Source organism: Peromyscus eremicus, chromosome 4, assembly GCF_949786415.1.
Source record: "Peromyscus eremicus chromosome 4, PerEre_H2_v1, whole genome shotgun sequence".
Taxonomy (NCBI): Eukaryota; Metazoa; Chordata; class Mammalia; order Rodentia; family Cricetidae; genus Peromyscus; species Peromyscus eremicus.
Genome location: NC_081419.1, coordinates 45378344 through 45403564, shown reverse-complemented (window position 1 = coordinate 45403564; position 25221 = coordinate 45378344).

The window sequence follows — 25221 nt, the reverse complement described above, 5'->3', positions numbered from 1 at the left end:
CAGAAACAGAAACCACCCAGAAACCCTGCTTACTGGCTTGCTTCCAGGATCATGTTCAGATGCTTCTCTTATCTGTCCAAGGACCACCGGCCCAGGGCTGATGCGGCTCACATTGGGCTAGGCTCTGTGACATCCCTGAATAATCAAGAAACTGCCACACAACACAGGCCCGCAGGCCAATCTGATTGTGGCATTTTTGCTGTTGAGGTTTCCTCTTCCCAGATAAGTCTAGTTTGTGTCAAGTTGAAAAAAAAAAAAAAAAGAAAAGAAAAGTGAAGAAAAAGAAAACCACTATTCATGTGACTTTTCCCTGATGCTTTTAACCTTAGGGACTTCTTGGTCCAGGCTCTCCCCGCATGTCGTGTTTTCTCTTCCAGCCCTCTCTTCAGAAGTCAGTCACTAAGTCCAGCCACTGCTCAAAAACAACTAGATTAATTTCAGGGATCTTCAGTATAATTATTAATTTTTTCTGTTGAAAATTCTCTTTAGTTTCTCACAGTATGGTATATTCTATGCGCATCTTGTATTTTCTCTGCCCTAATCTCAAAATCAGCCCGAGAGCTTGGTTTCCTGTTACTGGAGATGGGCACTCACCAATTAGTACTGACTGTTGAAAATGCTCTTTGCTGCTGGTCACCACTGGTGCTAGGCCAAAGGAATTTGTAAAAATCAATGTATATATAGAGAAAATTGGGGTGAGTGTAAAATCCATGTTAGAAAATCAGAATGCTTACCTATGACAATTAGTATGAGATCATAGCTTGTATTTTATGTCACATAAACTTGTGTTCCCATTGCTCACTGAATTTACTGCCAATCTAATATACAGAGGACACTCAAAATCAAGTTTTATATCTACACTGATTAAGGCTCAATTATGAAACTGATTTCCTTTTGGATTCTTCAATTTTTAAATTTATTTTATTGTGTGTGAGGGTATATATGTGAGTGTATGTAAGTGAGTGTGTGTGTGTGTCTTGTTGTATGAACAGTGTTTGTATTATGTGAGTGTATGTGCACATTTGTGTGTGAGTGAATGTGTGAGTGTGTGAGTGTGTGAGTGTGTGTGTGTGTGTGTGTGTGTGTGTGTGTGTGTGTGTGTGTGTAGACAGTTCTCTCCTACCTTTATCCTAGTTCTTCAGCTTGAAGTCCTGTTGCTAGGCTTGTGAGGTAAGCGACATCACTTACTGATTCATCTCTCCAGCCTGATGCAGTTGTTTCCTAATAAAATACTTTTTATGATACCTACTTAACAAACAGTTCATTTGTGATAAATAATTCATTTTGTAATCACTTCTCTACTATCTTCACTAAATGGCATTCATGAGTAAAATCTGAAGTTCAGCTTATGTTCTCTTTCACTTCTTTCAATACTGTATAAAGTAACCATGTTCTTCAGTTTGCCCACTCACTATTTAAAATTTTTCTTGGTCCTTTTGTTAGTATGTCTGTTTCCTTCATCTACATGCTCTCTGTCTTCTGCAGTGAGTATGTCAGTAAGGTCCAGCTCATCCCACTAGGAACCAAGTCTTTCATCACCAAGACTGACCATTTTCTAGTCATAACATTCCACATTATTGCCTTACCCCTTATATTCTGTTATAATTTCCTTTTACCCCTCAAAAAGCATCCACTTTATGCTTCTTTAAGTTGGTTAAAGCAGATCATTCTTCATACCATTCTTTCCTTGGACACAGCTTGCTCATACTTGATGTTAATTCTAGCACTATTTCATCCTTGATGCTCTCATCAACCTTAGCTGGGTAAATATCCTTCCTGCTGGCAAATGGTCAGGCCATGTGTCTGTGTTAGCAATTACCATATTTTATTATAATAGCATAGCTAATGTGTCTCTATCCCAATGAGGTTGTGAGTTCTTTTGGGTAAGATGTCTATACTTTATTCATAATCCGCAGTGACTGGCACAGGCTTTGCCCATTGTAAGCATTTTACAGGTGTGACATAATTTGAAAAAAGGAAAACAGAGTTTCAAATATACTTGCTGTTCTTTAAAAAAAAGTATATTCTTAAAATAAAGTAGTGTTACTTTATTGTGTGATTTTAGGGACTCTCATTAAGTTATTTTAGATTATTTGTCAAATGGTAGAAAATGATTATTGGTGTAATTATGAAAGTTGTGTATTTTACCACTTGACATACTTCTTGAATCCCATCTGCTTCATGAGCATAATTGCACCTGAGGTGTTAGTCAAGAGTAGTGGAAGGTTGTCATGACATCTTCAACCTGTGCAACTCTGTCTAAATAACTCATTCATTCTTTACAGTTGACAAAAATTTAAGTTCTCTCCTCAGTATAAAATGAAGTAGATTATGAGAAAAAACAACAGAACTTTAAAGTTCTCATTTACAAGGGAGTTCAAGGGCAGGAATGCAGCTCAGTGATAGAATGCTTGCCTAGCATACACAAGAACCTGGGTTCAATCCCCAGTGTACTCAAATATTGCGGTAGAACACTATGCAAACACATCTTTCTAGAGGAAACCATTTTTTTCTCAAGTAAATGTTGTTAGACTTCGGAGTTAGGATCTTGCTCTTCTTTGTATTATTTTTCAGAAATTTTTGTTGATGTGACTTAGACTATAGTTGAGTGGTTTCTATACTTTTAACCACTTACATATCAAACCACAAATACTCAGGACAGCTATGTTTGAACTGCACTAACAGAAGCCAAATGACCAAAGAAATAATGCTAGGATGGAAGGGATCATATTTTAATAATTATTCCAAATATTTGTGATAAGATTTGAAATGTGTTCATCACCTCAGGTACTGGGTCAAAGACCCAGGATATTTTAGTCTAAAGCAAACTTTCGATAGAGAAATTCTGCTGTTCCCTTCTTCAGGTTTGAAAATGGAGGTTTAGGTGGATCAGAAAAACTGAGGAAGGTCATAGAGATAAAAATGTATGATAATAACGTTACAATTTGCATCTGTCTTCAGACTCAGTGATATGAAATTATTGTGCTTTTGTCCTCTGTTAGGCATTGGAATTATAAAATCAAATTCTCCCAGGGCTCTGTACATTTCTTTACTGGGGCTCAGTGGGAGTTCTAACTTCATTCTTAAATATTATTAGGTGACTGAGCTATGGACTCATTCTTAATGCTTTCTTTACATAGAACTAAAACTTGTGTGTTTATTCTGGTACCACAAATCTACCAAGAGCCACATTTTCCTTTGCTAGTTCACAATTTTAATGTCCATCTGCAGATCAGACCTCAAAGACTATAAATATAAAGCTGTCCTAAGGTGCACCTACCTGGAAAATATGCAGTTTATGAGAAAGATAACATTATTTAATAGAACTCTGTTCCCCTAGTTACATGTCTCATAGGGCTCATGAGTTTGGGCCTTATGTCATATGAGCTACATTTTCAGAAATGCTTTCCATTTTTGAAGTTTATAAAGAATGCCCTTGGGTGATCAACATAAAAAGGCAACTCATGCCTTCCAACAATTCACTGACATAAATATTACTCTATAACACAAATATCCAAACGCTATTGAAGCTATCATGCTTACATAATTGAGTACCATTTAACAAACTTTCTAACTCTACTTAAAATAAACATTAGAAGTATTTCTAAATACTGAAAAATCTTCAACAAACCATTTTGAAATTGGAACATTAAAAACATTGTGAATCTATCAAGGACATTCACAGAGAAGGCAATAGACACCCAAAGATGTGGGTTTAGTGACTATGTTTCATAATTACCATTGCAAAAAATGTGTGCACTTAGAAACTGAATTAAATTGTGTGAGTTATTCTAAAAAGTGTAAATGTAAATGACATATTTATTACTACCCACTGCTTCCTTTTCCTAAACTCTTAGGACAACATTTGCTTATATATTTCTAATATCATCAAAATCAACTTCTTCATCAAAAAGGTGGAAATATAAACAGGGTCTATAAAAACTAAAAATTATAAGCTATAAAACTATGAAAACCTTCCCAACTATACTTTTAAGACAATATCTATTCTGATTTAATAGAATAAAAGAGTAAAATTAAATTTATTTTCAGGAACCAAAATAATACTTATTGTTATTCAAGTAAAAATAACCTTGCAGGGTATTTCTAGAACATTCTACCTCAAAATTAGCCTCTTAAGTGTTTCTGGATAAACACTCAGTTTGGAAATAGTACTACGAATGTGATGGAATTCAGAATAAAGTGCAGCTGAATCCATTCTCAGATAAGAGAAGTAAATAGCATCATTATGTCTACACAGTTCAGCATAGTCTGCCCATTAGACAGAGATGAATCAAGTTAATTCTGCTAATTAGGAATTAATTAGAATACAATCTTGTTTTATGGTTCCAGCTAATTATCTCATTAATTTATGAAAATGGATAAGATAGATTAGAAAACACCAACTCCATCCCATAGATTTGCATCATTCTTCACATGTTAAGAAATTTCTTTTCTAACTAAGCACATTGGGTCATATCTAGGCTATTGCAAAGCCAGAAGCAAGTGCTATCAAGAACTAAGAATGAAGATCCACAGCAGGAAAGACAACAAGAGAGCTACTTCCAAATCAGTGTCCCCCACACAACAGAGCATGGGGGATTTAACTGGGCCGCCCATACATGGATAGGAAGGCACTTGATGGGTTGAAATGTTACTACACATGAACACATTAAAGCCATTTTTTTCCAGAAGAAAAGATGGCAGACACATATTTTCTGGATACGCTCAGCTCAAGATCATGTAGCACAAGTTTAAAGATCAGAATGGCCACCAAAACCACATCTGAACATGCTAGCTTGTTACATAGAGATGGTGGAGAGGAATACCTCTGGGTGTGAAAAGTATTCTCAAAGAGATTTTAGCTCAAAAAACAAGGAAATTGCATGTTGAAGGTGCATTAATAAGTAAGTCTGTTAGTTCTGTTTTTTAAGAATATTTTTGAAATATATTTAAGGCAGCTTATAATTTTAAAAAGTGTTTGTGATAAGTGTTAAGAGGCTAGGATTCCATTTATTTTAATTAGCTTTTGGGCCATGGATAAGCCACTTTCCCACATTGATCTGTTCAGTATTTTTTCCTGAAATGGTAGGCTTAGGTGATATCCAAGGTCACTTCTAAGCTTTAATGCTTACTCTTTCTTTACTTGACGATCATTTTCAGGAGGCACACCTAAATACTGATCAAGTGTAAGGTCACAACAGCTCCATTATGCTATATGCTCTCTCTGTATCGAGAGACATAATAAATATTAAATAATGAATATAACATGGTACATTCATCCAAACTCCTGATGGGATAAGGAGTGAAGAATATGATAAATAATTTGTCTGTTCCTACGTGTGTAGGGAAAATTTACTTTTCCTCTGTGCTATTAGTGATTTGAACACTTCTGTGACAAGCTGTGCAATTTTCAACTGTTCTTCTTTGTGTTTGTTCCTGCAAAATCTCTATGGAGATTTTGCCAGCTTTGCTCTGTAGGGACAGACTGGCTTCTTACACTTCTACTCTCATGGGCTGTGCTTTGTAGCCCAATAATTGATATTTTAGCATTCTTTCAGGTATATTTTTCTTGGCAGGATTTGAGCGACTTTTGAGTTTGGAACTCAGTCTTCTGCAGCAAATGGGAGGAACTGAGGTTTTTGTAAAACAGGAAAATGCCATTAGCACTCATATGAAATGTGAAGAAACTCAATAAACAATTATACTCAATTAATTGTAATCTTAATTTCATTTTGAAAGTATTTTGAGTCAGCTAGAAGACAACCATCTGGGCATGTCTGTGAAGGAGTTTCCAGAGGAGTTTACCTGACATGCAGTGTGATCAAGCATTTCCTGTGAGTTGCCTTACAGGACATACATGAACCCTCAAACTTGGAAGAATATCTTACCACCCACAGTAGTTTACTCCTTCAGCTAAAAGAACAGATTCTCTAAAATTTTTCCTTGAACTGTTCTAGGATTTCCAGAGCCAATGATAGGAGCCTTGTTCTTCAACCATGATTGGTGAATGCCCATCTTTTCTAGATACACCATTATTAATCCTCTTTGATATCTTAGCTAGAGTAACCTTGGCAAGCAGAGTAGGGAAACTAAAATAAAACTTTTCAACCTTGATATTCTAAAAAATTGTTAATGGTCACTGGGATTATTCATTGGTTATGAAGTATAAGGAATACCCTCACTATATTTTAGTGAAAAAGAAAAACACAAGGATCCACAGCTACCCTTCCCAGAGTTCAAGTGTAGAGTCAAAAATCTCTAACCCTCTAGCACTAGTCTACAAAGGACATTTAGCCACTAGTCATCTCATTAACATGCTACTTTTTATTATTGATGAAGTTTCTAAAAGTTTGAGAGCTGTGGGCCAGGAAACAGAGAGGGAGCATATTACCTATTAACATGCTGTCAGGTATGTTCTGTAGTAAAAGACATGTATAGGCTTCCTTTCAGGAAAAAGTCAGAATTCAAGGTCACATATGTAAAGATATAGCTTCTACCAGTGGATGCTAAGAGTCCTATTTTACTTATTGAGTCAACAATTTGGTACCTGTGAGCTTCCAGAATACCAGGCAACATGGCAGAGAGCTATTGTTCTAGAATGTGTTTAACAAAATGGCTCCAACAGCCTATGGGACAGAGTAGATAACGCCTTGACAACATAGAATAGTTGGCTCTTTTGATCTGAAACTGTATACAGGTTGCTGAGAACTGGCAGATATATGAATTTAATCCTCTTCACCTTGCCAGCAGTTGGTAAAAATTTCAACTCTGTGAAATTCAACACGAGCATTCCTGAATCTTCACTTGTGTTTCTAGAATGATGCTGCTATGATACCAAACAATAGATCTGATTGTTCGTGGATTTCTGTTAATCTGAAGTTGACCACAATGTAACCTTCATAAGACATTGCCAGAAAAATGAAGTCTAATGTTTAAAACAAGCTCATACTGTTAGCAAAAAATGATTCATCTGTTTTAAAACTAATCTTTGTTTTATTGGAGAAAAATTTAAAAAATGAAGAAAAACATAATTTTAAATGACATGAAATAACAGATTTTATGTAATTGTATCTAGTTCTATTTTATAATCTAGTTTCCTCTAGCCTATTAACTTTCCTTTATATAGCTAATTTCTTTATTACTCTCATCACTATATTTCTATTACACAATGATAAATCAGAATCAACTGAGACAAGATGGGGGATGAAGAACAGAGAGGAGATGCACCCAGTGACAGGTGACTAAGAACCGAGGCAGAGGCAGGAGGGAGGAAGGGTACATGGAACTGCCTGCTGTAGGATGAAGAATGAGAACTCAGTTTCCAGGATCTTGTCACCACCAAAGAGCATATTCAGAGATGAGACAAAGTTAGGAACTGGGAAGTATCTTGAAAGCATACACGCAGGTGGAAGTGTGGACCCTCCAAAAGGCGCATCACTGGGCATTTATGAGCAAACATTAATGAAAGGGAGATTATAACTTATGATAAGGAGAAGGTGGAGTAGTTCAGAAATGGTTGGGATTTCCCTTGATAGATTTTACTCCTAACTTCTCTCCTCATATATGATTTTCAAATTGTGTCATGATTTCAAGTACATGGAAAATATAAAATGACATTTTAATGAAGGAAAGAATGCTTAACAGTCAATTGTCAGGATCAGGAATCTTGGTCTCAGCTGGTTTTGGATTGTTGATAGTTTTATATCTCCACTGTTCATGGAGTCACATGACTTATTGTAATACACTTCTGTGGTTTTATCAGGCTCCTGTTCTATGAAATTTGTGTCCTGTTTCAGTATGTCTGGCCAGCTTGCCTCATAACCCCCAACTCTCCTTGACCTTATCTCTTCTGATGATCACTAAACTGAACTGTCTCTTCTCCTGTGTCCCCAAGTTTCTCACTCCACTGACTCAGATATTAGGATTGTCAGTCTATATAATTGCATGAACCAGTTATTTATACTTTATTATCTATCTATCTATCTATCTATCTATCTATCTATCTATCTATCTATCTATCTATCTATCTATCATTTTATCATCTGTATTTCTCTATCACCTATCTATCTATCTATCTATCTATCTATCTATCTATCTATCTATCTATCTATCATCTATCTAGCTAGCTTTATCACCTATCAGTTTATTATCTATCAATTATCTCTTTATCTACCTTCTGACCTACCTGCCTATTTAACTTATTTTTTTTTTAATTTTTTTTTAATTTTTATTTTGCAATACAGTTAAGTTCTACATATCAGCCACAGATTCCCTTGTTCTCCCCCCTCCCGCCCCCCTCACCTTCCCCCCAGCCCGCCCCCCATTCCAATCTCCTCCAGGGCAAAGCCTTCCCCACAGACTGAGATCAACCTGGTGGACTCAGTCCAGGTAGGTCCAGTCCCCTCCTCCCAGGCCGAGCCAAGGGACCCTGCATAGGCCCCAGGTTTCAAACAGCCCACTCATGCAATGAGCACAGGACCCGGTGCCACTGCCTGGATGCCTCCCAAACAGATCAGGCCAATCAACTGTCTCACCCACTCAGAGGGCCTGATCCAGTTGGTGAACCCTCAGCCATTGGTTCATATTTCATGTGTTTCCGTTTGTTTGGCTATTTGTCTCTGTGCTTTATCCGACCTTGGTCTCAACAATTCTCTTTCATATAAACCCTCCTCATTCTCGCTAATTGGACTCCCAGAGATCCACCTGGGGCCTAGTCATGGATCTCTGCATCCAGATCCCTCAGTAGTTGGATGAGGTTTCTAGCACGACAATTAGGGTGTTTGGCCATCTCATCACCAGAGTAGGTCAGTTCGGACTGTCTCTCGACCATTGCCAGCAGTCTGTTGTGGGGGTATCTTTGTGGATTTCTGTGGGCCTCTCTAGCACTTTGTTTCTTCCTATTCTCATGTGGTCTTCATTTACCATGGTCTCCTATTCCTTGTTTTCCCTCTCTGTTGTTGATCCAGCTGGGATCTCCCACTTACCCAAGCTCTCTTTCCCTCGACCCTCGCCCTTCACTACCCCCACTCATGTCCAGGCTGTTCATGTAGATCTCATTCCATTTCTCTGTCATTGGGCGATCCCTGTGTCTTTCTTGGGGTCCTGTTTTCCAGGTAGCCTGCCTGATGTTGTGAGTAGCAGTCCAGTCATCCTTGTTCCACATCTAGTATCCTGTTATGAGTGAGTACATACCATGTTTGTCTTTCTGAGTAAAGGCTAGGCTCACAACCAAAAATATAAGATTTAACTTATTTTTTAATGGAGTACAATTGGCAAAATATATGGTTATATAACATAACTTTATGTACATGTTAAAAAAGTAAAAAGTGTGAATGACTTTTTGAAATATAATGGCTTTTACAAAATGTTTTTATTGCATTCCATTTCTCTTGTATTATCCAATGCTTTAAATTTTTCAAAATATACATTAAAATTAATAGCTCTGTATTTTATTAGTTATGTTGACTTTTAAATTAATTGAATTATTGATATTTCTACTAAATGGATATAAATATTTATGTTCATTGTAATAAATTCTATGGATACTTTTAATGTGAAAAATGCAGAAGCAGCGAATGACTTTGACATTAAATTTTATAATCAGTCAGAGTTTTTGAATACTGTTCAGGACATGAACCACAGTACCCTGGAGCCTGCTGGCATGTGGATCATACAATGACTGCATTACCGCCAATGCTGCGGAAGTCAGAAGCTGGATTAATAAAAATTTCTAGTTATAAGTGGTTGTTTATAAAATATTTCTCCTCAAATACCAAAGCATAGCATATATATAGTATATATAGCCATATCATCAAGTGTAAAAATACAACAAAAGTAAGCATTTTTGCCATGTTTTGGCTAGAATTATTTCTACTAGGTTTTTAAAAGTTCCCATGGTTGGAATAAGTGTCTTCCAAATGACCACATGTAAAATGTTCAGTCACCAGATTGGGTTCTGTTGGCAGGTTATGGAAACTTAGGGAGGAATGTCTGTGAGAGGCAGCCAAGTCCCTATGGCATACCTCCAAGGGGATTTTGTATCTCAAGCCCCTTCCTTTCTGCTTCTTTCATTTCACAGGCAAGTAACTATGAACTATGATTTCTGACACCATAACAAGAATAAGCCTTCCTCCTTGTAAGATGACTATTTGGGAAATTTTGTTATAGTAGGAGAAAGCTGACAGACACAATGGTTTTAGATTTACAGGAAAATTGAATAAATTAGAGTCCTCATGCCTACCCAAGTCATTTCCCCTGTTATGAACATGTGTACACTGGCTATAATTAATAAATCAATAACAATAAATTATTAAGTCAAATCAACAGCCTAAGATTGTGGTTGTTCATCCTGTGTGCTTTCTCTTCAAGGATCGTATCTAGGACATCACATTTTTTCTCTAGTTCTTGTGTCCCCTGAGGCTCCTTTGGATTTCTGTGACAGTGTCTATTATTTTTTCCTTAATTTTGATGACCTTGACAGTTTTACAAAATTCTGTTCTGGCATATAGCTGGATGTCTCCTTAATTGAATTTGATGTTTTTAACAAGTAAGACTGGAAGCTATGGATTTTAAGGAGTGAAACCACAAAAGTATACTGCAGTTTTAATGACATCACCTGAAGCATGCACATAATCATCAAAATTTGTGATTGCCAGTATTGATTTTGATCCCTTGGCGAAGCATATTCTTGTCACAGTTCTCTACAACAAAATTACCAACTTTTCAGTCCCATGGCATTCTTCAGAAGGAAGCCAGCCATTCAGTGCACATATTTAAAAGTCAGGGAATTATTTGAGAGCTAAACACAATAATAAATTATTTGGAATCCTGCATGGTTTGTTTCTTCTACCTGTTTATTTACTCAGTATGAGCTCTTGGGTGTTCACTTCATAATTTTAGTGATTATCCAGTGTTGCTTTATTTAGTTATGTTGTGAGGTTTTGTTTCATTTCTTTGTTTTTTCAGCATTTATTATCACTGATTCTATAAAAATGCTCCAAGATTTCTAAATGTGTTTTCTCAGACCTAAAATTAATTTTTGGCCTAGGATCCTTCAAATACTACTACATGTCAAATAGCAGTGTTCATCTTAGTAATGTCTCTCTCTTTCCTCCTCTTTCTCCATCTCTTCCCAATTTCATTTTCTTCCCTCTTTTCTTTATTTTTCCTTTTACTTCATTTTTATACACTATATAGGATTTTATTGACATCTCCTTAACTTTCTATTTTTGTTTGGCTTTTTCTGAATCATTAGGTTGAATGTGAATCTTACTAAAATAAGAGGTATGTATGTATTTTTATCTAATTGTAAAAAGCCTATTGCATTTTAGTGAAAAATAATTGATTATGATTCATTAATTATTAGCTTTTCTTCTATGATTTTTAATTTACATTTTGGTTCAATATTTTATACTTAACTTCTATTGAATATAAAAAGTTTCCTTTGTTCCTTTCCCCCATCTTCCTATAGTCTCTAAGATATAATATTTGAATTTCTTGATGGTTATGTTCAAGTTTTCAGTAGTCACACTTGTCTGAGGTTAAACTAAAACTAATCACTCTCACCTCTTCTTACAAAAAGGTCACTAACCTATTTAATTTATGTAATTATATCCCAACTTTCTATATAATATTGTTATACTTAAACTTTACTTATTTCATAAATAATCCAAAGTTATGATTGTTGTTAGTGTTTTAATAGTATAATCATACATGGGTTTTCCCAACTTCAATAATTCATCTATTCACTATTGCTCTTTATACTTTTCTGTATCTTCCTGTATTCATATTTTCTGGCTGGATTATATATTCTAAACTTCTAGTGTTTATTATGCTGGCTACTTTTTTCCAGCTTCAGATATGCTAAAGTCATCTGGGAAAAGGGAACCTCAATTTTGAGAAAATAACTCCATCAGATTGTCTTGTAGACAAGAATCTGGGACATTTTATTGACTGATGATGATGTAGAAGGGTTCATCCCACTGAGAATGGTGCTTCTTCTGGGCATGTATTACTGAGTCATGTAAGAAAGGTAGCTTTATAAGGCATGAAGAGCAAGCCAGCAATCAGGGCTCCTCCATGGTCTTTGTTTCAGCTCCTGCTTCCAGCTTCCCACTATGCTTAAGATCCTATATTGGCTTCCCATGGTAATGGACTGTAACTCATCAGACAAACACTCTCCAAGTTTCTTTTGGCCTTAGCATTTTATCATGACAATAGAAAGCAGAATAAGACAAATTGCTGTTCTTTTAAGACAGGAGATTGGATAATGTTTCCTAATACAAACTATTATGTTGAATTCATTATAGTGGCCATGCTTTCTCCTTATTTAATTCTACTTTTGATTTATAATCAACTTGCTCCAAAGACCAAAATTAAGAATTGTGCCACCTTGGTGATGTAATGATTTATTGTTTGGCCTTCCAGCCTTCATTATTGTTCTGGAAATGTCTGAGGCAAGGCCAATTATAATTACTTCATAAAGCACATTTGTCTTTAATTGACATGCTACTTTACACTATCTTTTTTCTTTGATGATTGATAGTTTTCTCACAATGGATGTAGTTGGACGTTTCCTTTCATTTATTGCATTGTTGATATTAATGCTTTCAATTACTACCTTGTTATGTCTTTCTCTGTCATGCCAGCTCCCAAAATAATGACACAGAGACTCCTTATTAGCTTAGGCTTGCTTCTAACTAGCTCTTATAACTTAAACTAACCCAAGATTCTCAGGAAGTCTCTCCTGGTCAAATCTGATATCTATTAACTTTGAAGGAATCCATAGCTTTTTGTTGCCCATGGAAGCAAAGACATAACCTCTCCCCCAATGCAACATATTTCTCAACTTCCATTCTGAAGCCAAGACTGCTTTAATTCAGCAGTCCCTTCCATAACCCAGTGTTGCCCTCAGCAGCTGTTGTTTGCTCATTAGCATTCAAAAACTTCAAAGTCAACAAAACACCATACAGAATCTAGACACCCTATGCTTACTCATCCTTACATTTTTTTTACTTTACTCTTTTTTTAAAGACTTCACTTTATTATTTCTAAACTGCTTATTTCTTCTATTACTGTCTATAACCATTTTCACTGGGATATAAGCACATTTTAAGCATTCTGTACCTATTTAGAGGGTTTTTTGACCTGGACCTGGCTTTACTAAGTGCCCACAGTGTTCTGTGACCACATGAGCCAAAGTTTAAGTAAGCTACTAGGTGATGGCTAGGCCCTCCACTGCTCAGTTATGACAGTTGGCTGTGCCCTCTCAGTTCCTTCCCTGAGAGCCTAGACTCATGCTAGTGGACACTGGCAGGAGCCTCATTTGACACTCCAGCTCTGGGAAATTGTTGATCTCACTTTTCTGAGTCCCCATAAGCAGCAGCCCACTTTTGTGAGCATTCATGGAGAGGCCCACATGGGGACTAGGCAGCCCCAGCTTGTATGACTTCTCAGCCCCTGTGGCTGTGCCACATGTTGGAGTGCTAAATGTAATGAGTTTTTCTCTGACTCACCAGCTCCCAAAATCAGAGACTTATTAATTATGAAAGCTCAGCCTATAGCTTAGGCTTGTTTCTAACTAGCTCTTATAACTTAAATTAACACATTTATATTAATCTACAACTTGCCCCATGGCTTGTGCCTGTCACGTCTTCTCTTGGGCACCCTGCTTCTTCTGCATCTCCTAATGTCTCTGTCATTATGTCCTCAGAAGTCCCACCCAACATTTTCCTTCCCAGCTATTGGACAATCAGCTCTTTATTAAACGAATCTGAAGGTGCCTTGATAAAGACACATCTTCACAGTGTAAACAAATATTCTACAACATACTATCATTTCTCCATTCATATATTCTGGGTTATCTTTGTGAAAATGACTGTTTTCTGCTTTACTTCACAATCCTTATCCCTTTTCTTTGTCTTTAATTGCTTTGTCTTCATATATCTTTCCATGAATCCTTTACCTGTCATCCAAACTGTTGATCTGCATTTCAACAAATATGCTTTTCATTTAAAGACAACTTTTTTTTTCAAAATCTTTCCTGCCCACATATTATGATTGTTGTATTTTCCCTCTCATCTTTTTATTTAATGTTTAAATATAATTTGTTGTTAAATATAATTTTATACTACTTCTCATTGTAATGCCATAGATTTGTATTTTTTATTGACTCAAATGAAATTCCTACTCCTTATGTGGCCAGTAATACTTTTTATATACTGTCATATTCAGAGATTGTGTCTGCAGTTGTGTGAGAGAGGGTGTTTTATGTTGCTACTACTACTCACTTAGGAATTTTAACATTATCTCTTCAAGTTTAGGGTGTCTATAACAGTTAATATCACCCTAGATTTATATTTGGTGCAATTTAAGCATTTTAATTATTTAGAGAAAACCTGTGGTTCTTTTCACAGCTTTGACAAACTCTCCTGATTTTATCATGAACAAATAGGTGGTGATGTCTTCCCTACTTTCCAGTGCATTTTGCCATTTCTATGGGTACCATCATTTCTCTTATCAATTTTCAATTCCCAAAGTGCATTCCCTCAGTCTTAGTTAGGGTTTCTATTGCTGTGAGGAGACACCATGACCTGACCAAAATAACTCTTATAAAGAAAACCATTTAATTGGGGCTGGCTTACAGTTTAAGAGGTTTAATCCATTGTCATCATGGTGGGAAGCATGGTAGCATGCAGGCAGACATGGTGCTGAAGAGGTAGCTGAGAGTTCTACATCTAGATGGCAGGCAGGAGGAAGAGACAGTAAGATACTAAGTCTGGCTTGAGCTTCTAAAACTCAAAGTCCACACCCCAGAGACATAGTTACCCCCAAAAGGCCATACCTTATATAACATCATTCCCTATGGGTCTATGGGGATTATTTTCATTCAGACCACCACACCCATGAATATCTCAAATCCCAAATTTCCCTAGGGTATATCAGGTGTGTGTGTGTGTGTGTGTGTGTGTGTGTGTGTGTGTTTTGTCACTATATATATTTACCTTTCTCTTTCTGGTTGCCAATGTGTTTTCCATGGAAATCTTAGATACGTTTTACTTAGAACTTTAATATTTATATAGGTAAATACTATTTTTGGATTCTACTATGTTCTTGGCATCTAAAGAATATCTACATTATAAAATCAAGCTTTAGAGTTAACAGTAATAATGTGGCAATAAGAGAAAATACCAGTGGTTAGAGTTGATATTGGCCAAAGGGAATGGACTGTAGGAAGTGAGGGAGAAGTTAAAAATGCTGAACAACACAATAAATTTACTGATTATAAGGTCTCTATTCTATCAGAAATTATTAATTAATTCACTGATACTTAAGAGAATTTGAGGAGAAATCAGTGTGAGCTTACAACAATAAAGCTTGAGTGACTCAAATAACTGCCACTAATATGAAGATTTTTCATCCATACTTGCAGATGGTAACCCATCATCTAGGATGGCAAGCCTGATAATTTTCAGATGGGAACAAGAAGTTGTATTATGTAGACAAAATTTCCAGGAAGATAAATGTAAATTACACTGGTGACTTTATTATTTATTTATGGGTTATTTTTGAACTTATCTAAAATTTGACTGAGGTCATGCAGAACCATTGTATTTTGTTGACCCTTTCTAAGAGGAAGGAATATACAAGTAGATCTGGCTTTCTTTTCTGCATTCCACTATCCTGTTTGATAACAGTAGAAAGAACTGTTTTCTAAAATATGTATTGCTGTCTAGTTTCCACATGTATATTATGCACAAGTCTTACATTTCTAATATATGCACACATATGTACATGGCCTCTTCAGCTCTCAAACGCATTCTTCACAATGCTAATGGCAACAGCATAAACAATACTAAGTCACAGAGCTAGTAGGAGGTAAATAAGCACAGAAAAGTAGTTATGTAAGGATATATTGTGTATCACACACCATCGAGTTATACTTTATATGTGTTAGGTAAAGTGGATCTATTAGAAGTTTTTTTTTAAGAAGATTTGGGATTAAGTGGTGTGTCCCTTGAGGCAGGGATGTTTGACTTACCTGTGATTACTGAAAGAGTGAATATCAAGATAGCAATATTTAATCGAGATCAGCTCAAAATATCTGCCATTATCCAGACAAATGATGGCCAGCCAAGCTCAAAATTGGGCCATAGCACTAAGATCAATAGAATAGGATGTACTGTGGAAATAATAAAGGAAATTTTTGAAAATCCGAGTAAAAGATTGGGTATAGTGCCTGTGTGAAAGAGGATTGAGTAAAAGTTGTCTCCAAGATTTGTTTCTTAGTTTTCTGTATAAGCGTTGGTACAATAAATTACTCTGTATAAAAAAAAAGAATAGATTTCATGAAAAATAATGAGTTCCAGAAATTTTTATGTGTTGATTTTGCATTGCCTGTGAGATGTCTGTAAAAATGAACGTAGAGTAGATGTCTACTTGCACCTGTGTCCATAGATACAGTGCTGATGAAAGGTAAATTTTGAGAGATGTGAGCATTTCAGTGGTTTTTAATAAAAGATTAAATTACCCACAGGATTCAAGCAATATCTTCCATGAATATCATTACTACATGATTGAACAGTATTGAGACCAAGAGTTAAAAATACAGAAATTTCTAGAACTCTGTGCAGTCCAGACAAAATTATAGTTTATGCATAGATGATTAAAAAAAACTGGGTTAGATTGATAGTGACTTTAAAAAAAAAAAGTCATGCAGTTACCCTCATGGAGATCCTTTGACCACCCAAACTTCAAATCCTCTTCAGCCATTGAGAACTAGTGTAAAACTACATCAGAGGTAATCAATAGAGAGCATACACACACACACACACACACACACACACACACACACACACACACACACACACATCAAGGTATAAAAAAGGTAAGCTCCTTGGAATAATTTATTAGGCTGAATCAACATTTACATAACACAAAATAGTGAAATAAAATTTGTTGTAATCTGTACTAATCAAAAGTAATTATTCATTTCATCTTTCTTTATCATAGTTGTGTTGTTCCATCTTGATTGCCAACTTCACAGGGTCAGGAATCAAGGAGACAAGCCACTTGGGATGTCTGTGAGGGATTTTGTATATTATGTTAATAGATGTACATTGCATCATCCCATGGTCTGGGTCTCTGGAACATTCTGATAATTGGCATTCCTCTCTTTCTCTCTCTCTCTCATTTTTGGCTGCAGATGGAAACAGAAACAGCTGCTTCGTGATCCTGCCACCACGACTTCTAAAACATAACAGAATTTAATCCCCCTAAACCAAAAGCCAAAATAAACTCTTTTTCCTTTACTTGTTTTCCCCCAAGGATTTTTACATAAAAAGGGAAAAGTTGCTAATATACAACTGTTCAGTCTGCTAAAGAAACCAATAAGTATAATGCTAAGTTTTGAAAGGGGCTCTATAATGAGAGAAGGTTTTATAGTGGGCATATACTTTTTTCTATGAACATAGAAGGTGTTAAATTGTCCAACAGGTGGGGAACATGAACAAATCTGCCACACTTCTTTTCCACTTATTACCAACTGTTTAGAAGCAATAGGAACTAGAACAAAACTAAAACTTCTGAGATGAGAAAAGGTATTAAAATTTTCCGGTGCTGCCAACCAGCTTTAAATTTTCAGTAAAGCAAACAAATTGATCATTAACTAAGATTAATAATGAAAAATGTTTGAAGATTTACTTCGGAGAAATGCATGTGTTACTTGTTTGCTAGCCAAAGAGACTTTCTTGTAGAATAGGGAGCCATGTCTGTGGAGACAGTTGGAGTTACGAAGATGTACAGTTCACTTGTAAATGCCTAACAACAATGAAACAGAATTGAGGGAACTAACTGCTCAGAAAAATCTCTGAGTCTTTTGAGAGGCTATTTATAAGCAAGTGAAGGCACTCATGGTGTCTGGAAAGAAACTTGCCTCTCACATTGCAGCAGCTGTGTATAGCCACACAACAGGCTGTCACAACTCCAGTGGATTTCATGCACAGAGCTGTGCATCTCAGACATTATTATGCATAGTGATGACCTGGACATTTTCTCAGAATACAGAGAAGTCTGGAAAAGGCCAGAGATTCTGAATTTCTAACAAGCTCTCACACAATGCTGATGCTGCAGTTCCATAGATTGCTCTCGGGATATTGAAGGGGCCAACAAGGCTATAGGCAGCAACTCCTGGAACTGGTTAATGGATGGCTCTGTAGTAGAGAAGCTAGGGTGGTCAGGTGTGGCCAAAGCAACAAAATCAGATTCAGGTAGGTTAGAGATTTTGTTATATGTGAAGGGATGGTTTTTAACTTTTCGGAATGAAAATAGATTTAGTAAACTAAATTTCAACTTTTTAGATGACATACTAGACTTTAAAATGAATTGGGGGCATTGTATTAAATAAATCAGGCACAGGAAGGTAAATGCTATATTTTCTCACTTAAATGGGGAAACTAAAAAAGTAAGAAGTAGGGAGGGGAATGATGGTTATCAAAGCCTTGGAAGAATAAAGGAGAGGGTTACGGGAGGATGGAGTGCGGTGACAAGAGACATCATCATTAGTGTTCTATGGCACTGTAGGTTAGGATGGTGGACAAAAATAAAATGACTATTCCAAATCAGGTAGTAGAGAGGATTTTGAGTGTTTCTGAAGCAAAGACATGTTCTAAGAGAATAATTTCAATAATGATATTATCCCAATACTACAATTTGTGGGTTTGTGGGTACCAAATATGAAAGGATAGTTCTAGACCTCTACCAGTAAAGCATTCTCAGACAGCACTTCATGGTGGTAATTGAGGAATGTTCTAAATTTTTAATATAGGAAAAGAAAGTGATTACTGACAAAAGTTGAATCTTTATCTTATCTGGTCTTATCGAGACCAAGACACTGTATGTAAACTTTTGCTTCCTCCCCCATCTCCAAAACTGCCTCAAGTGACCTGATATTAGCCCCTCAACAGCTATTGGGCATTTCCACAATCCTAATATCAGTTTTTTCCCCAGAATCCATTTCTCAATATTTCACAGTTTTATTAAAACTATGCTGATGAATATCTATCAAGATATCGTTATGACAACCAGGCATGGTAGAATGTTACTGTAACTCCAGCACTTCTTAGGCTGAGGCAAAAAAAAACATGAGTTTTAGTCCTACCTGGGTTAAAGAAGAAAACTGTATTTCAAAAATAAATGATGTTACATGTCTGTCCATCCTTTAGTTTCCTAATTAGTAGATTCCGGGTGGAAATTTGCATGCAGGAAGTTTATTAGGGAATGCTGTCGAGATAAACCACTGTGGAAATTTGAGAACTGCACAAAGCAGAGTTTATATTTTGATGTGGTCACAGCCCTCAGCTAGTAACATACAGATCTTTGATCTGATAGTTATAGCTCCATCTAAGATAAGACCTGGATTGTTAAGTGAGGTAACTCTTTCAGTCAAGAGAAAACATGGGGACTGATTTTGCTGCCAGTAGGGGAGGGAAAAATCAGAGCAAGGGTACTATACTTCCCTCTGCCCTCCTCTAAGTCCTCCTATGTGTCCCCATATCCTCTCAAATTCATGACCCAGGAAATTGTTTTCTTTAATTATTCACATACAGCACATGCATGTGTGTACACACACACATACTCTCTCTCTCTCTCTCTCTCTCTCTCTCTCTCTCTCTCTCTCTCTCTCTCTCCTCTCTCTCTCTCTCTCTCTCTCTCTCTCTCTCTCTCTCTCTCTCTCTCACACACACACACACACACACACACACACACACACACACACAAGCACTTACACATACACACACATGCTCAAACACATTCCGTTTAGTGTTGCTTGTATTCACATGTATTTAGGACTGAACACTTTGGACTGAATAATCTTTCAGAGGTCTCATCTATGGAAAGGACTGCTTCTTCCTCTATCAGTAGCCATTAAAATAGAAGTCAAAACATGGCTGCCTAAATAGGACTCACACAATGGCAATACCAGTTGACGTGCTAATGGACCTTGTGAGATTTCTTCCATTCATGACTGCACGTCAGTTTGTATTGTCAATGTATAGGTCTTGTTTAGGCAGCACTGTTTTTGAGTTTCACTGGTGTAGTTTTCCTGTCATATATAGAACTCACTATCTTGCTGCAGAAGTCCTTGTCCTCTGGCTCTTACAATCATTTTGTCCCCTCTTCCATGCTGTTCCTTGACCTTAGGTGTAGGGATTGTATGGCATATGTATTAACTGGGGTTGAGTGCCCACATTCAGTTGTCTGCATTTTGACCAGATTTGGATTTTTGTTATGGTCTCTGATGCCAAAAGAAGCTTATTTGACAAGAGGTGAAAATTCCTGTGGGAATAATGACAAATGTTTAGAATGCAGTTAGGAATTATACTTTCTTAGGAAAGTGCCAGGTAGGTTCTCCTCTAGGGTCCCTGGCCTCATTAGCCAGTGCAAGTTACTATGTTACATTATGTGCTTTCTTGCACTGTTGTGTTATATTAAGTTTGTTCTTGCTTTCTACTTTAAGGTAAGTCCTTAAAATACAAACCCACTTATAATGCACACACAAAGAAAGAAAGAAAGAGAGGGAGGGAGGGAAGGAGGAAGGGAGGGAGGGAGAGAAGTGCCCTAAGATAACAACAGGACAAGAAAACACACAATGGAGACATTTTGTACTTGTAGTAGAAGTGATTCAGCTACCAACATTCCTGGGGCCTCTGATAAGAGCTTCCAAACCTGTCCTAGTGAGAAAGTGTGTGTGTATGTGTGTGTGTGTGTGTGTGTGTGTGTGTGTGTACCTGTGTGTACCTGTGAGTGTGTTTCCTTCTTTCCTTTATTCCAAACCTGTCATTCTATCATGAACAAATACATGGTTTTACCTCACAAAAGGAGTATTCATAGCTTGTACCTCAAGTATTGAAAGACACAGGAAATATATGATTTTTACTTGATGGCACAGCTGCACTGATCACAAGCTTAAATATGTGGAATTTCAAAATACTATAAAAATTCATATAGAAGTTTTCTCTTGATTTTTGCATGTTACCTCACCAAAAATAGTAACTGTTCCTTGATGGGTAATGGTTTTGCCTGTGCCTCACAATGTGGTTGATAAACTTCCTCTTCCTGTAGATTTAAATAAGGTTCAGCTTAATTGACGTTTCCCTGTTTCACATCCAAACCTTTGCTAGCGCATTTGACCTCAATCTTTATCAAGAAAGGGCATCCATCAGTCAATGCCCCTGTTCCATTCAGCTTATGTTCTTTCAGACACTTTTTAAATGTTACATAACTTCATAGATATCACTGACTTTCAGAACTCTCCCCCCACGATGTTTCTGAATTAAACGTTACCCGAAAAAAGGCTGTTTTCAAAGTCCACTCCTGCTGAATTTTAGTCAGATGTCGGTCACAGAGTGTTACTCCAAAGGAAATGCTGCTATGTGCACAAGGTATATGAAAACCCAGCTAAGAATGATCCTGGTGTGTATGGTGCAATTGTGTTTAGGCCTTGTGAACACTGGAACTGCTGGGATACCGCCCTCGAACATGAGATGAATGAGACAATTTCTCTGTTGCTCCAACTTGATTAGCAGCCACTGACTGCGACACACACAGAACTTCTCTGAGTTTCCACATTTATGTGCTTTCTGAAAACAAAAAAAAAGTGTAATTAGGGATCAAGGAGTTTAGTGTCTTCTGCTTTGAACTCTGATTACCCCTGCATCCAAACTAAGCATCCACAGTAACTACAGGATATTGAAAACATACAGTACAGCTATCAAGAACTACATAAAAACGTCAATACTTAGATAATTAAACCATTTGGTATTCAAGCTAGAATTGTCATAGATGGGGGAGCTTGAGAGAAAATGGGATCTAGAGCTTTGTTTATAGTGTCGGGTGTCCTTTTGGCTAATGGCTTTTAAAACATTGCATTTAATCCCTTCCTGTACAGCAAAAGGCTTTTCAAGGCAAAACATCATTGACCTGCATGTGGTGATCATTTTAATAGAACATTTAGGTGTATTTTAAAATATTTACCAAACGGTTGTTTTATCTTTGTATTTCTGAATTTAGCTAAAGGGAAAAAAAATCCACTTATGCTTCCAGACTAAAGAGTCATTTCAAGGGAATTACTGACAGAGGAGGTTTGCTCATTCTAAATATAGATCAAGGTTGAATAAGCTGCAGAGAGATTATTTATGTATGTGTAGCACAGAAAGAATGACCTTTTTTTGACCTCCTTCTTTATGTCTTTATTTTTCTGTGTCTGGTCTCTTTCTGCTCTTCTGTAGCTAACTACCTATAAATCCAACCCTAAGAACTCAATTTCAGGGCTCAGAGAGATGTGTAGAGTTTCGTTGTGCAGTGATCAAAAGTGGGCAAGATAGAGCATTCTTTTCAATTTACTTGACCCAGTTCATTTTTTTTTTTTTTAAATTCAGGAACATAGGTGTAAAAATGTTTATAGAACCAGGCTCCAGTGCTGATATTATGAGGATGGTAATGGTGTTTTGTTCCTTGTGCATTCTATTGCCACCTGAAGAAGAAGGTATTCTAACACGCTTCTGCCACTGTTATAAAGAAATTTCAGGTTTAAGAGTGAAACAAACCATGCCCCACTGGCTGGAAAGCTATGGAGGTTGTTTCCATGCTACAAACTCTAACACAGAAATATGATATTAAGGCAGCAGTTCTCAATCTGTGGGTCACAACCCCTTTGGCGACCCTCTATCTCCAAATATATTTACATTACAATTTATAACAATAGCAAAGATACAGTTAAGAAGTAGCAATGAAAATAATTTCACAGTTGGAAGTCAACATAGCACGAGGAACTGTATTAAATAAAGGGTCCAAGCATTAGCAAGACTGAGAACAACTGCCCTAAGGCAATGAGTAAGAATCATATTGTTCCTGTAATTCCTGCAGATGATGTGCCTGACATCTTCATCATCATTATTAACATGCAATAGCAATGTAATAAGGGACAGTGGGGTTTCCAGGCTGAAAGCCATCTTCACCAATGGATGTTTTGGGCTATATTGTTGGGTGTGTCAACAAAGGCTTCAGAGACTGAGTGGATCCATGGAGTTAATTAAAATTTGCTTTCTTCATCATTCAGTTGGTTGGTGTTTATTAATCTCTGATAAATATAAAAGCCAAGAAAAAAGATCTTAGCAACTTTGTTCATTGTCATAGTTGAAATTCTTAAGTATGTTTGTAAAACAGGAGAGGACTGCAGACAGGTAAGAGGGATTACCACAGTATAAGAATGAGAACTGAGTGCACATGCCCAATACGCACATAAAAAGCCAGGTGTTACAGAGTGCTGAGGAGGTAGATTGTGTCAGCTTGCTGACTTGGCAGTCTAGCTGAATTGGTGAGCTCCAGGAATTTTGTTTCCTAATACTAGGTGAATGACTTGATTGTGTAAGTCAGCCACATTCCTCACATGGCACTGTTCATAACGGTGATGAACTGTAATGTAACCCTGCTATGCTCTAACATAACCCCTTCTGTGATTTAAAAATAAAGTAAAATATGGTGAAAAATTGTTGAGGAAGACACCTGGTCAACCTCTAGTCTACACACACACACACACACACACACACACACACACACACACACACACACACGAAAAGGAGAAAAATTAAAAGAGAAGGAATAGAAGAAAGAAAGAAAGGGAGGAAGAAAGAAAGAAAGAAAAAAAGAAAGAAAGAAAGGAAGGAAGGAAGGAAGGAAGGAAGGAAGGAAAAAAGGAAAGAAGGAAAGAAGGAAAGAAAGAAAGAAAGAAAGAAAAAGAAATAAGAATGAACCAGCTAGGGTTCACTGAGTAGTGTGCATTTGAGTTACTCCTTAGAGACATGGTATTATTGAATAAGAATAAAGGAAAAAGATGTGAGAATATTTTAAAAAATGAGATGATTTATTCTCTCATTAAAAAAAGAAGATGCCAAAACCAAAATCTAAGCCTATTACTGTATTCTAAATTCTATGAACTAGCCCTTACTCTACAAATTGGCGATTTGTAACATTGTACTTGAAAAATGTGATAAACTGAATTGACTACAGTCAGGATATGTCATGATATACATCTGAGATATTTTGAACTTTTTAAAACTCATCATTTATAATGTAAACATATGTATTTAGAGGCTGGAGGGATGGCTCAGCAGTTAAGAGCATATACTCCTCTTTCAGAAGATCTGAGTTCAGGTCCCAGTGCCCACAACAAATGGATCACATCTGCCTATAATTCCAGCTCCAGGGAATTTGGTGTGCTCTTCTGAATTCTGTATGCACCTGAATTCATGTGCACATATTCACACAGACACACATTTACATATAATTTAAAATAATAAATATGAATATTTAATAGCCACTATATACAGAAAGAATCATCTAATGTAACAGACATTTTGGAAAATGACCATATAAATCAGGAAATATATGAATACATATAAAATGGTTGTACTAACATAAAATTGTTTACATTAGTCTTTATTAATAATTACATATTGTATGTCATACAAAGGTGCAAAACTGAGCCATAATAAGCCTGATTGTAGCCATTATTTGGGGGAAGAGAAAGTGGCATATCAACAGAAAAATAAATTTTTTATTTCTTATTTTTCTGCTTTATATGATTTTGTTGTCATAGTCATAAAAAGAGCTTTTAATTAAAAACAGTGTATTGTTATATATTAATATTGAGAGAATAGGAACATAAAAATATGTAAATTACAAAACCCAGACACGTCTTATTAGTGACAATTAAAATCATTTTAAGTTAATTTACTGAGCAACTTAAAAATGATCCCATGGTCAGAGTCCCAGAGTTATGTGTCTTCAAATCAAGTTTCAATTTCTTTCTGGGAACATTCCCACATGGCTGTGACAGATGATGACGTTCGTCTAGGCTTCAAAGGGAGAATTCATTTCCATTTGCATTTTCATGCGAGTTCATGCAAAAACTACAAAATGCAGAATGAGGGAGAAATACTCCGTTTGACAGGAATGACTAGTATTAAGCTGTCATCTTTGAAAAGGAATCCAGTAAATATTTCTCCTAAGCAGCTTGCTAATAACCTACAAGTAGAGGGAAACCCCACGATACTTCGACTTGTTGTTACCCTTCCATACAGTGACAATAGATCTGGCAGTTAGATGGGGCTCCCCACCAGCCCAGGGAATTAAAGAAATTGTTCATTGATTTCTTCTATTCTG